Source organism: Microtus oregoni, unplaced genomic scaffold, assembly GCF_018167655.1.
Source record: "Microtus oregoni isolate MIOR12 unplaced genomic scaffold, Mior012 000019F_ref0000042, whole genome shotgun sequence".
NCBI classification, from domain to species: domain Eukaryota; kingdom Metazoa; phylum Chordata; class Mammalia; order Rodentia; family Cricetidae; genus Microtus; species Microtus oregoni.
Window position 1 is genome coordinate 36,874,774 of NW_024543078.1, and position 12,227 is coordinate 36,887,000.

Sequence of the window (12,227 nt, forward strand, 5' to 3'; positions counted from 1 at the left end):
TCCCAGCACGGAGAGGGGGTTTTAAACTCCAGTGGCGGCAGTCACAGGAAAAGCCCTCTCCAGCCTGCCTGTGCTCTGAGTAAGCAGTTTGAGGTCACTCTGGGAAACTCCCCAGCCAGAGGAGCCTTAGGGCCTCCTCAGCCCTGAGAACTGCCCCCTCCTGCCTTGAGCCGGCAGCTGAAGGGGGAGATGTGTTTAAACTTGATGGGTCACCTCTGCCTTCGTTCCTACCAACAGTCGGTCCCCATCTCCATTACCTGGCAAGGTCAGACAGACCTGGTAACTCCTTGAGTTGGGCGGGTGGGCTGCTGGGGGTGTTGCCTAGACAATGGGCTTTTGGCATGTTGGAGGTGGTGAGGGGGTGGGGAGAGGGTGAAAGTAAATGGACCCTGCCTTGAGGCCCTGGAGGCCTGTGTTAAATCCCAAACCATATGAGGTGCCTATTCTAACCCAGTAGGTCTAGACGAATCTTCTGGGTCTTGGTGGGTTCACCCAGTGGACGGGGGTGTGTGTCTTGTTCTGTTTTATTGTGTATCAGAAAGGACTCTGGTGGGCATGTGCCATGGGTCATCCGATGCTCAGCGGTGCTGATGAAGCGAAAGGTGGCGAAGACATATGAGGTGATGCACAGGTCTGGGGGTCAGCATGAGCTGCAGTAGTGCTGCAGTGCTGTGGAAATGCATGCCAAGAACGTAGCATTGCCTTCTTAAGGCAGACCGCTGGGTATCTAGGTACCATCGGCTTGTCACTGGTGTTCTTGAGAGAGAAAAGGTCATGAGGAGGAAGGGTGATATATGTTCTCTCTATACATTTTTCTTACCTCTTCCTTCTGCCTCGGAGCTTTTTCTCCTGCTAGCTTGTATTTTGGCTGTGTGAATGAACCCCTTCAAAGAATGATGCTTTGGGAGGATGGCTGACTCATAACTGACTCTGATGTCCTCGCTGTTGCAGTTCATAAAATCCAGAAATACACCAGCAGGCTAGCTAAGAGGTGGGCATTGCTTTGGTTTAGGAAAACAATGTACTTGAGCTTTGCTGGTCGTTTTCTCAAAATTTACCTTCATAGCCAAAAAGTTTTCCATAGTTAGATCAAATTGAGGGGTGTGCGTATATTTTTAGCATGCTGTGTGTCTGTAATGTAATCGGGCTGCCTATTTTTACCCATACTCTGAACAACTTAAAACCTCCTTAATAATTAAAGCAGGCTCATATCTCCTCTGTAACCGAACGACTTGAGGGTTACTAAATCCTATAGCTGATACTTAGTGATACCTAGTTCTAGACCCAGTTCACGTTTTCTGTTTTGCAAATACTTTCTTTTTGCTTATATAGTGGACAAGCCACACAGTTAGACAAAGTGTATGAGGGTTTTGGGCTGAGTCTTCCTGTTGGATTCCTCACGGTGAAAGATAACGAGGTCTAATGAAAGCTTAGCAATGGGGCCAACTTGATTCTAGCAGAAGCGATTGACCCCAGGTTACTCTTCTGGGCTTCAGATGTGTCTCTTGCACAGTGGAGAAAGCGATGTTGGCCTGGAGTGTAAAGCCACAGCTCCAGCTCGGCACAGGGGTGCTCAGATGCAAGGTGTTACAGGGACTCAAGTGTGTTCAGTTAAGTTTGTTCATTCTCAGATTTGTGAGGGCCATGGAAAGACCGGGAAAGCCTGGTGCAAACTGGAAGAGATATTCCCAAGGTAGGGACTGCCCTTGGGTGGACTGTTACCCAGAAATGTTGGCTAGGCAGAAATGGAGCCTGGGTAAAAGGATAAAGGGAATGCTCCCTCCAAGAGGAATGGAGTTTTGATGCCTGAAGCCATGAGTGGTCTCTGGTCATAGAAACTGACCCCAAGAAGGGCTTCAGCCTGCAGTTGGGCTTCCTGGCCTTTTCTCACCTTGCCTCCTCCCAGCAATGTGTGTCTTCCCATCTTGCTGATGCCCTGCCTCTCCCCGTGGCAACAGCAGCTAACACTGGGTACCAGGTACTCTGAAAGCAACTCAGTTGCAAACTGAGAGTGGAGAACTCTCACCATCTCTATTATATGGAGGAAGAGATGGGGCAGCTTGGTCACAGATGTCCAAGGTGACGCTCACACTTGGCTCTCCAGCATGAGGAGAGGGCCTCACACAGACTCCGGGTCCCTAAAGAGGAACACAGCACACAAAGTCACACCCCATCTCCAAGTGCATATTTCAGTTCTCTGGTCACTCACTCTGTGGTAGCAGTGTCCCTGCTGGGTGACAGGAGGAAGAAGCAGAGCTGGTGTGAGCAGCTCTAATCACAGCGGTGGGAGCCAGTATCTGGCCTGCCAGAGCATGCTGCCTCCTGTCAAGGTTCTTTATCCTACTCCTTTGATGGGAGTCTCGCCTACTGTGCTGTACCTGTGTTGACTTCTATAACAAGCCTGGGTGGCGCTGGTGGCTCTGTGGGAGAAGCTTCCTGAAGTCTAGGGACCCGTGTGAGGCCTCTGCATAGATGCCCTGGAGCCAGCCCTGGAGTTGCAGCAGGGGTTGAATCTTATTCCAGGGGTGATAAGGTCGTTTAAAGGTCATTCAATTGTGTGTCTCCCTCCCTTCACCTAATCCTACCTGCTGCTAAGAGCCAGGTATAAAAAGACGTGATGAATGGATTGCTCAGTGGATCTCATGTAGCTCCTTTGTACACACAGCCTGCCTCAGTGGCTACTCCAGCAAACACACCTGTGCGCCTGCTTTCTTAATTGGGTGGCGTTCGTGTTAAACCACTCGCCTCCCTTTTAGACTCGGTCCGTTCCCTGGGCTGCGTTTCCGGTTCCAGGCTCCATCTTCTGTGTCTCCAGCCCTGAGCCCTAGCACCTACCTCCTCCTGTGAGCCTCTTCCTTCTGCCCGCAGCCAGGCCCTGTCCCTTTTCCTGTCAGATTTTCTTTGGAGTGCACTCATTTCCCCAGGCCATGCTGTCACAACCCTGATTCAGTTCCTCGGCAAGGCTGACATTTTTGCACCTGGCCCCCTTCCCACATGGGACTCCTCTGACACTGCCTTGTGGGTGATGTTTCAGGAACAGATTCTGCTCTTGTCGTGCTCTCCCGAAGAGCCTTCCCCTGCTAGCTCCTGCATCTGGAAAGAGGACGGGCCCCAGCCTGGCTGGGAAGGGCTTTCCAGCAGGCCAGCCCTGGAACCCACACTGAAAGGAAAGAGCCTTCCGCGCACCTTGCTCTCCACCCCCGGGCAGAGTTTGAATGTGGTCGTCTGTCCCCTCTCCTCCAGGTCCAACCTGCCTTCTCCAAGCCACTTTCCCCCCTGCTTAGATCTCATCAGTCTTGCTCGGGTGGCCATTCATGGGAACCAGAGTCTTTTTATGTATCAAGTGCAGTATTAGGCACCAGTAGTGCCAGAGTCCTGTGGGCTGCATTATGTCCTAATGCCCTGTGCTTGTGAGTGTGACCTTATTTGGGAAAAGGTGTCTACAGATGTAATCTTTATGGCAAAGCCATTCAGGTCCCTATTGCACAAACACATACACACACACACACACACACACACACACACACACACGTATACACATGTGCAAATGCAGGCTTATGTACATATATGTGCACGCACATGTGAACATGCATGAAATACCATACAGGTACACACACACATAGGCACATACACAAACACATATACATGGACAGTATACAAGGACACACGTGCACATGCATGCACACACATGTGCACAACAGAAAACACTATAAGGACACATAGGCATATACACACCCACAGACACATACAAACATGTACATGCACACACACATGTGTGTGCATACACACACAAGAACACCATATAAGAACACAGAAGCAAGGCAGGGTTAGGATGACGTCCCAAGTGAAGGAATTCCTGAGGCCACCAGAAATTGGAAGAAGCAAGGAATCCACCTCTCATGCACGGAGGGGGGCACAGCCCTGCCGACACCTTGATTTTGGATTTCTTGCATCCAATGCTGTGAGAGAATGAATTTATGTTTTTGCCTCCCAGGTTTTGGCAGCCCTGGGACAAATCAGGTGACTGCCAACCTTCCCAGGCCCCCAAACTACTGGCCATTTTCTAGGAGACAGACTCTCCATCAGGTCCTCCTGAGTCAGTGTACCTAGAGAACCTTTCTGCCACCGCTGAAGCTTCTGGAGCTAGAGAGAGGCCCACACCCGGTACTCAAAGCTGAGCAGGACTCAAAGAGAGAAAGGCAGGTCACCAGGTGAGCAGGGGCAGTGGGGAGAGCTGATACCCATAAGGCGTAGCTCCTCAGGTTAAAATATACGAAAGGGTTAAAGTTAAACTTGGTTCTGTTGGCACCAAGGGCCAGGGCAGGGAAGCAGCAGGAAGAAGGGATGTTTTCAGTAGATTGCCCCTGTGGTTGCCCAGAGGATGGACATGAAGGGGAACGTGGAAGCTGAGGCCCTGGAAGTGAACAGGAGGGTACAACTGATCTGGATGGATTTGCAACTTACTTTGAAGGACTCTGGGATTTGCTGCATGCACGCACTGAGAAAGAAAGCAGAGCCATTGCCCCTGGGGTCTGCAGCCAGTGCCTAGGGACAGATAGGACTGTCACTGAGGGAAAGGTAGTGTCTGAGTCACTGTTCTGTCACTGTAAAGAGACATGACTTAGGGAGCATTGCTTACAGTTTCAGAGGGTGAGTCCATGGTTGTCATGGTGGAGAGAATGGCAGTAGGCATGGCAGGCAGGCAGGCAGGCAGCAGGCAGGCAGGTGCTAGAACAGCAGCTGAGAGCTTACGTCCAATCCATAGAAGGTAGTAGGCAGAGAGCCTGAGTCTGGTGTAGCCTTTTGAAACTCCAGAGCCCACTCCCAGTGACCACCTCCTCCAACAAGGCCACACCTCCTAATCCTTCCCTCGAATTCTGCCAGCTGGGGACCAAACAGTCAAACTTCTGAGCCTATGGGGGCCATTCTCATTCAAACCACCACAGTGGTCATGAGGAAACAGAAGAGATGCTGGACTCTACAGGGGTGGGGGTGGCAGAGGGCATGTGGGTGATTCTGGAGCTCAGAGGGAAGATTGTACTTCCACTGCTGGTAGGACACTAGTACAGAAAGAGGTGCATGCCACGGGCATTGATATTGTCCCATGGAGTGGAAAGAGTATGAACAGTTGACCAACACCTGGCAGTGGGAGATGCGGAGGTTGGAAGATTGTGTGAGACACGAGCACCAGGAAGTGGTTGACATGACATGAGGGACCTGTGGAGGGCTTCCAGCAAGGCCATCAGACTCCATCACTAAGCACGGGTACACCTGTCGCGTTTCCCTCTCCCGCTATCTTTGACCACGTGACTCAGAGCAGACCTGGGAGCTGAGTGCGAGGGGATGCCCAGATACCCCACGGATGTCCTTTCCTCACGCCCAAGTTGCACTCTGGGCAGTCACTGGTGTCCATGGCCATGAGCTGCTGCCCGTAGCCTGGGAGCTGAGGGTGGCTTGGTTTCCAGCCTGGTTGGGTGGCAAGCACCTGACCCCTGGTCCCTCCACACCTGGTTGTAGTTATGTCCCTTCTTTGCAGGGCCCGTCGCCATGGACGGCTCTGCTCTTCCGATTCATGGGGATTGTGCCACGCATGCGTCAAATGATCCAGACCCTCTCTGATTGCTGCCTGCCAGGTTGGTCTGTGTGCATTGATGTGTTGGCTTCTCTGATGTGACCCCTGGGACCCTCCTGTTCCCAGCCATGGGTTTCAGTGAGAGCAGGCAGCCATGTGGCAACATCTGTCTCTATTGCTGTCTGAGAGGATTACATGTACTTAAGAAACACAGCACTGTGACGTATTTAAATGATGCTAAGATATATGTTGCAGAATTTAGCCCTGTCTCATCACTTCCCTAGAGAGCCACACAGTCGGTTCCAGTGGTACATCTGCAAACCGTTCCCGAAGTGGAGGACGGCCCCTCCCTCGTCTGCCTCCGTGTGCACCTCCTTGCTTTTTCTCTGGCCCCAGTGTAGTCTGAAGATCCCCATGTGCCAATTCAAATAGATCTCTATCAGTTTGAAACAGTGGTGTAGAATTCCACAGGGTGTCCGTCAGCTTCCCTTCTGATGGCTCATTAAGATTCTTTACATTTTATTTCTGTTCAGAGAGTGCTGTGGTGTGTGCCTTTACTTAGCACAGCTTCCAAAAAGTGAAACTGTTGGGTGACAAGGGTGCACAGGATAGATATCAGCAGGCACTACCAGACTGCTGGCCAAACAGAATGCAAAGGGCCTGGGGATACAGAATACAAATGGTTCAGTAGGTCAAGTGCTTAGCGTAGGCACAAAGTCCTGAGTTTAATCCCCAGCACCCTCGTGAAGGTGGTGCATTCCTGCAGTCCCTGCTGGGAGTAGGGGTGGAGACAGGGTAATCAATCAATGGAGCTCCAAGCTCAGTGAAAGACCCTGGCTCAAAGAAGAAGACAGCACTGACAGAATCGCTCTGCTGGTGGGGTGCCCGCCTCGGCCTGGTGACCTGAGTTTAATCCTCAGGACTCACCTGTTGGAAGGGGAGAACTGACTCCTGAAGGGTGTCACACACACACACACACACGCATGCACGCATCCACGCATGTATGCATGCTTGCTACTGTTTATCTCCCAACAGTGTGGATGGCCAGCTTCCATGGCATTCTTCCTACTGTTACTGAATAAACAGTGAACAGGAAGGCATTTCCTCAGTCTGTTTTGCTTTTCTCCTGTTGCTGTTGAGACTGGGTCAGCCTTGCTGTGTTTCTTGACCAATCATGTGCACTCTGAGCTTGCTAATCATTTCTGTTGCCATGGTACCCTTTGGGGATTTGGAGTTTGTGCTGCTGTGGAATCACGCATTCTAGTTTGTGTGTCTTTTGTTACATACTTTGCAGTATTTTCTCCATGTTTTTTCTTTTGGTTTGGTTTGGTTTTGTGGTTTTTGTTTTTTGTTTTTTTTTTTTTCTAGACAAGGTCTCACTATGTATCTTTGGCTGCCCTGGAACTCACTTTGTAGACCAGGCTGGCCTCAAACTTGTGATTGTGGCAGTAAGAATGTCTGTTGAGTTGAGAATCTGTCAATCAGAGGTTTGGGAAGTGCCGGGGAAGTGGAGCTTGGAGGTCTAATGGCAGCCAATGTTCTGATCCCTCCCTGGAGGAGCAGACTTGATGCTCTCTTTCTCTGCATTGGTTTCTCAGCAGTACAGCAGTGCTGGCCACACTGCCCTCTCATTCCAGATGTCATGGGGATCACAGTTAAGCTGGGCCTGTGTAGTTCAGCCGGGTTTAGGGAAGTGATTGGGGATGCCTAGCATCTGACTCTGGTGTGGCTCAGGCTTCCCAGGTAAGCTCCTACCAGAGCTGGTGCTGACATCCTCAGGGTTTTTTTTTTTTTTTTAAGATTTATTTATTTATTATGTATACAACATTTTGCCTCGATGTATGCCTGCACGCCAGAGGAGGGCGCCAGATCTCAGTACAGATGGTTGTGAGCCACCATGTGGTTGCTGGGAATTGAACTCAGGACCTCTGGAAGAGCAGCCAGTGCTCTCAACCACTGAGCCATCTCTCCAGCCCCCCTTCCTCAGGGTTTTGCATAAGGAATTTTGTCAGTCACTCAGACTCACAAAACCCCTCAGTTTAGGCAGCTTAAACAATAGAAATCCACTCTCTCCTCTAGAAACTAGCAGCCCACGGTCAGAGGGCCAGCAGGCTGGGCTCCTTCTGAGGTGGCTCTCCTTGGCTCGCCTTCTCCCTGTGTCCTTCTGGACTCTGTGTGTCCACATCTTAATCCGCCTTTCTTGGGAGGGCACCTCCCAGAGTTGATTAGTGGGGACTCAATGACTTCATTTTATTAGAGGCATCCCTTTAAAGACTTTAGATCCAAGTGTGGTCCCGTTCTTAGGTTGGAGTTCAACATAGCATTAGGGGATGTTTGTTTCAGCTCCTGGCAGAGCCAACCAGCCAGCCAGCCAGCCAGCCAGCTTGGACTATTTTTGGCTGAGGATGCAGCAAAGCAAGGCTCAGAGAGGCTTCTATATTTGTATTGTCACCCAGCAGGTGGGTTTCCAATCTGAGTCCAGGCCCCCTGAGAAAGCTGACTGGCATCATAAGGTGGGGATCCACAATCCTGACTCCCTGCTCTCGGGTCACGTGTCCTGCTACCCTCCCTGAGCAAAGCACCTGGCCTTCAAAGACTTCCTCATTCCTTGTCTTGGGAAAAGGTTTATGGTCAGTTGATTGGATGTGATTTTGTCGCTGTGGGAAATGCCATACTAGAAGATGAAAGGGTTAGAATAAAAAAAAAAATGCCCATGATCTCACACCCTCACAAACCTGCCTTTGAATTCTATGTATTTTTTTCTTCCCCTTTCTTATGTTTCCCATCTTAGGCATCCGATTAAAGAGGTTGCTTTGTGATCTGCCCTTTACCCTGCCGATATAGCTGGCAGGTCCCCCTCTTTATCTTCTGTTAATGGCTGTGTAATAGTCCACAGAGCTGATACTCTTCACGTCTGAGTCATCCTTAGTTGCTGAGCATCTGACTTTTCCGTTGTGTGCTGTGACAGATAGTGAGGCAGTGAGCATCTCTGTACAGAACATCTCTTCATCCTCTTGATTCATTTCCTGAGGGAAAACTTCCAGGAGTTGGGTTATCGAGTTTCGGGCAACAGCAGCAACACAGCCAGCCGTCAGTGAGCCATCATATCCCTTTATGGAATGAGCCACACTCCAGAACAGGCGTGCATCGGCTTTCCAGGAATCTCAGTGGTGACACAGTATACGTAAACGAACTCATCAAGGTGGTTAATTTGTGTTGCTTTAATGACCCATCAAGGGGGATATTCTGTAATCAATTTGTATTTTTTAGTTTTATTTGTTATCCCTTTAAGTAAAATAATAATAATAATGAGAAGACTAAACAAATGGACAGAGTCTTCAGGGACTTGTCAATGAAAGTTAGGCTCCAACAAGCAAAAGACTCTTTGATTAATAACCAACGGATGTAATGATCTGTCCTGTCCCTTTAAGGGGCCAGCCCCGCCCACTCCCTCCCTGTCCACCCAGGCAAGGGGACCTTCCTTCTGCTTCCAGCCTGGGCTCTCACCCTTCTTTTCTCTCTCCTGAAGAGGTAGCTTCCCCTCTCCTCTTCCCCCACCTCTCTTTCTGTACCCCCCCTCTCTCTCTCTCTGCCTCTCTCTCCTCATCCCCCTTCTCCCTCCTTCTCCCCTTTCCCATTCCATTCCATAACCCACTAAATAAATATCCAACCTCATTCTGCATGGCATGCCTATCCATCTGTCTCTCACCCTGTGGCTCTTCATGGGACCAGCTAACCCCCGACCCAGGTTTCTCACTCACTGCGCAGCTCCCTGCCTGGGACCTGCTGCCCCACCTGGCCCCCTGTGGCCCCTTGGGAATGGCGCCATTTTATTTTTACCATTACAAGAGCATTGGATGGAGGCTGACAAGATGCCAGTGTCCTTGGAACTGGCTGGTGGCACTAACCCCAACTCTACCTCCTGGTACTCCAGAGAGCTGGCTTCCAGGCCAGGCAGCCCATTGCTGCCTACCAGGCTCAGCCCCCAGAGGTGGAGTCCATCTTTTCTACTGCCCCAAAAGTTCAGGGCACACAGGACAAACACTCCCTTACATCAAACAGATTTGAATGACACATTCTTTCCCATAATTTGTAACTTTTAGCATAATCAATGACAAATTGAAGAGTTTCCCCTTAGACATTTATTTTAATTGCCTAGCAACCCATTCTCATAAATTGCTCTGGAATTAATTCTTTGGCTTTGGAGCAAAGTCATTAATTTATTAATGACAATGGTAGTCAGCACCTATGTATGGATATTCTTAGAACACTGCTTCTGTTAAAGCTTCAATCAGAAGGCAGCCCCGCAGGTACCAGGCATGTGCTATGCACCCTGGGTGGGCAAAGGCACCAGCCCTTTTTAATGATGAGCCTGTTACGCAGAGGGAAGTCACGGTTCCCCAGGGGCTATAGAGCTTGCCTTTTTGTTTGTTTGTTTTGTTTTGTTTTGCTTTGCTTTTTGAGACAGGGTTTCTCTGTAGTTTTGGAGCCTGTCCTAGAACTAGCTCTTGTAGAGCTTGCTCTTACAGGACCCAAGGCTCTCCTCGCCTCTGGGCTGTCCACTCCAGGAAGAACAGGGGGAAGAGGAGGCTGTGAGGTGGTGTGCACCAGCAGCACAACCTTGAAGGGTCAACAGGGGAAAGTTGGGGACGGCGGGAGGAGAAGCCTGAAGCCAGGCTCAGCTAGGTATGGTTCCTGGTGAATGAGTAAGTCACTTAGTGGAAGCAAGCCATTGATCTCATCACTGCTGAGTCACTCCAGTGCTCATCCTATCAGTAAGTACCTTCATTGTACTCGGTCATATGGGAGGCTGCGGACAATGAGAGAAGACCTTGGTCTCTGTCCTCAGGGAGTTCTGTCCAAGCAGGAAACGGACAAATGAATAAAGTCCCAGAAGACCATGCTGGATTCACAAGAAAGAAGCCTAGAGTCCAAGAAATTGCCCCTGCCCCCAATCTGCAGCTTTAATAGGCTGCTTCAATGTAGATTTTACTCAATTGCAAGCATGTTGTCTGAGCTACTTTTCTTGCAGCATTGTGGATGTTAGCATAAGTTTTTGTCTGTGCTGTCATTGCCTGTGTAAGTCTAGATGACTCTGTGGCATCCAGGAAGCTGACAACACTGACATTTCCCTGCAGCTGGGCTCTTAGGTTGCGTCTGTTTTGACAACCAGTGGTGACAGGCACTGAGCATCTTGCTTTTTCCTTTCCAACCTGAAGCTGATTCCTCACACTGGGCTGTGGGGTGGGGACATGTCTGTGGCTCTCACTGAACTGCCATGTTGCACCCTAGACTCTTCCCATTAGTGACTTGCTTTCTCTTGCCTCTGGCACTGGGATGAACTCTGGATGTTGTGCACATGCATGAGCACACACACATACACAGGAGCACACACCGATATTTGAACATGATTTCAGTGTGTGTGTATGCACTAGCAAAGGAGGAACCTGGTGCCATCAGAGCCTGGCTAGCAGTGTGGTGCGTGGAAGTGTGATACTGGGTCCCTTGACCTTGCTGCTTGGTCACCTGTGAACCCTCACCTGACACCTAGCGACCTGTTCTTCTAGGCTGGACTCTAACCATTCTACATGAGCAGAACCTGATAATGTTGATGTGGCTTACTGTGTAAATTAATGTGTAGAAAGGTGGTACAACGTGTGTGCGCGCGTGTGCAAGAATTCATGCATTAAGCCGGGCGGTGGTGGCGCACGCCTTTAATCCCAGCACTCGGGAGGCAGAGGCAGGCGGATCTCTGGGAGTTCGAGACCAGCCTGGTCTACAGAGCTAGTTCCAGGAGAGGCTCCAAAGCCACAGAGAAACCCTGTCTCGAAAAACCAAAAAAAAAAAAAAAGAATTCATGCATTCATGTGTATGCATATACATGCATGTGTGTGCAAATGCATGCATCTGTGTTCGTGTGTGCATGTACATGTGTGTTCATGTATGCACATGTGTGTGTCTACGTGTGCTTTCCCAGGACTTTGAGATTCTTTTATTTTTTGCTTCACTACTTCACTTTCTTTTCTAGATGTGTTTTCTTTGCTGGTTTCTCAAGCAATCCGGAGTGGCTTTAAGTAGCAGCGGCTAGACAGTGGAGGTAGCTCACGGGCAGGAACACCAGGAATGACTTTGTGTGGGACTGACACACAGGCTTGTACTCTGCCATTCCTGGTTCAGGACAGGGACACTGTTTTCTGTCAGATTCTTCCACCTTCCATGGTAATGAGAGCACAGGACTGAATATCCCGCGTTGGATCCATTCCTGCACACCTAAGTCCTATAAAAATTGCCAATAAACTTAGGCTGCGGCACACTGCAATCTTGCTCCTGGGAAAGCTGAGGCCGGTCTTCCAGGCCTCTCAAAAGTAGGAAGCTTGGGGCTGCGTGATAGGGCTCCATCAGTAAACTGTGGGTTCATATGCGGAGATCTTGAGTCTGACATTGAACTGGATCCTTTGGACATTGTACTGAGTGTGGACTGGGGGCAGGCAGAGTGGAAACGGTGATTTTTCTGGGATGCTTTCTAAGAGTCCGTGATCCAGAGACAGTGAGGTGATGGAGAAGAGTGGGATTGGGCATGTGTTCCGTGGGCACAGAGCTCGGGATTGTGCGGCCCAGTGGTCTTAAGGCAGATCACTCAAATATGGCTCTGCGC

The 12,227-nt window shown here is 50.0% G+C and overlaps 1 protein-coding gene across 4 annotated transcripts in view; it reads left to right on the forward strand.

Moving 5' to 3' along the window:
* LOC121459293 (oxysterol-binding protein 2-like) overlaps window positions 1-12,227 on the forward strand; it is a 166,107-nt gene that overhangs the window by 96,707 nt on the left and 57,173 nt on the right. The window lies entirely within an intron of this gene.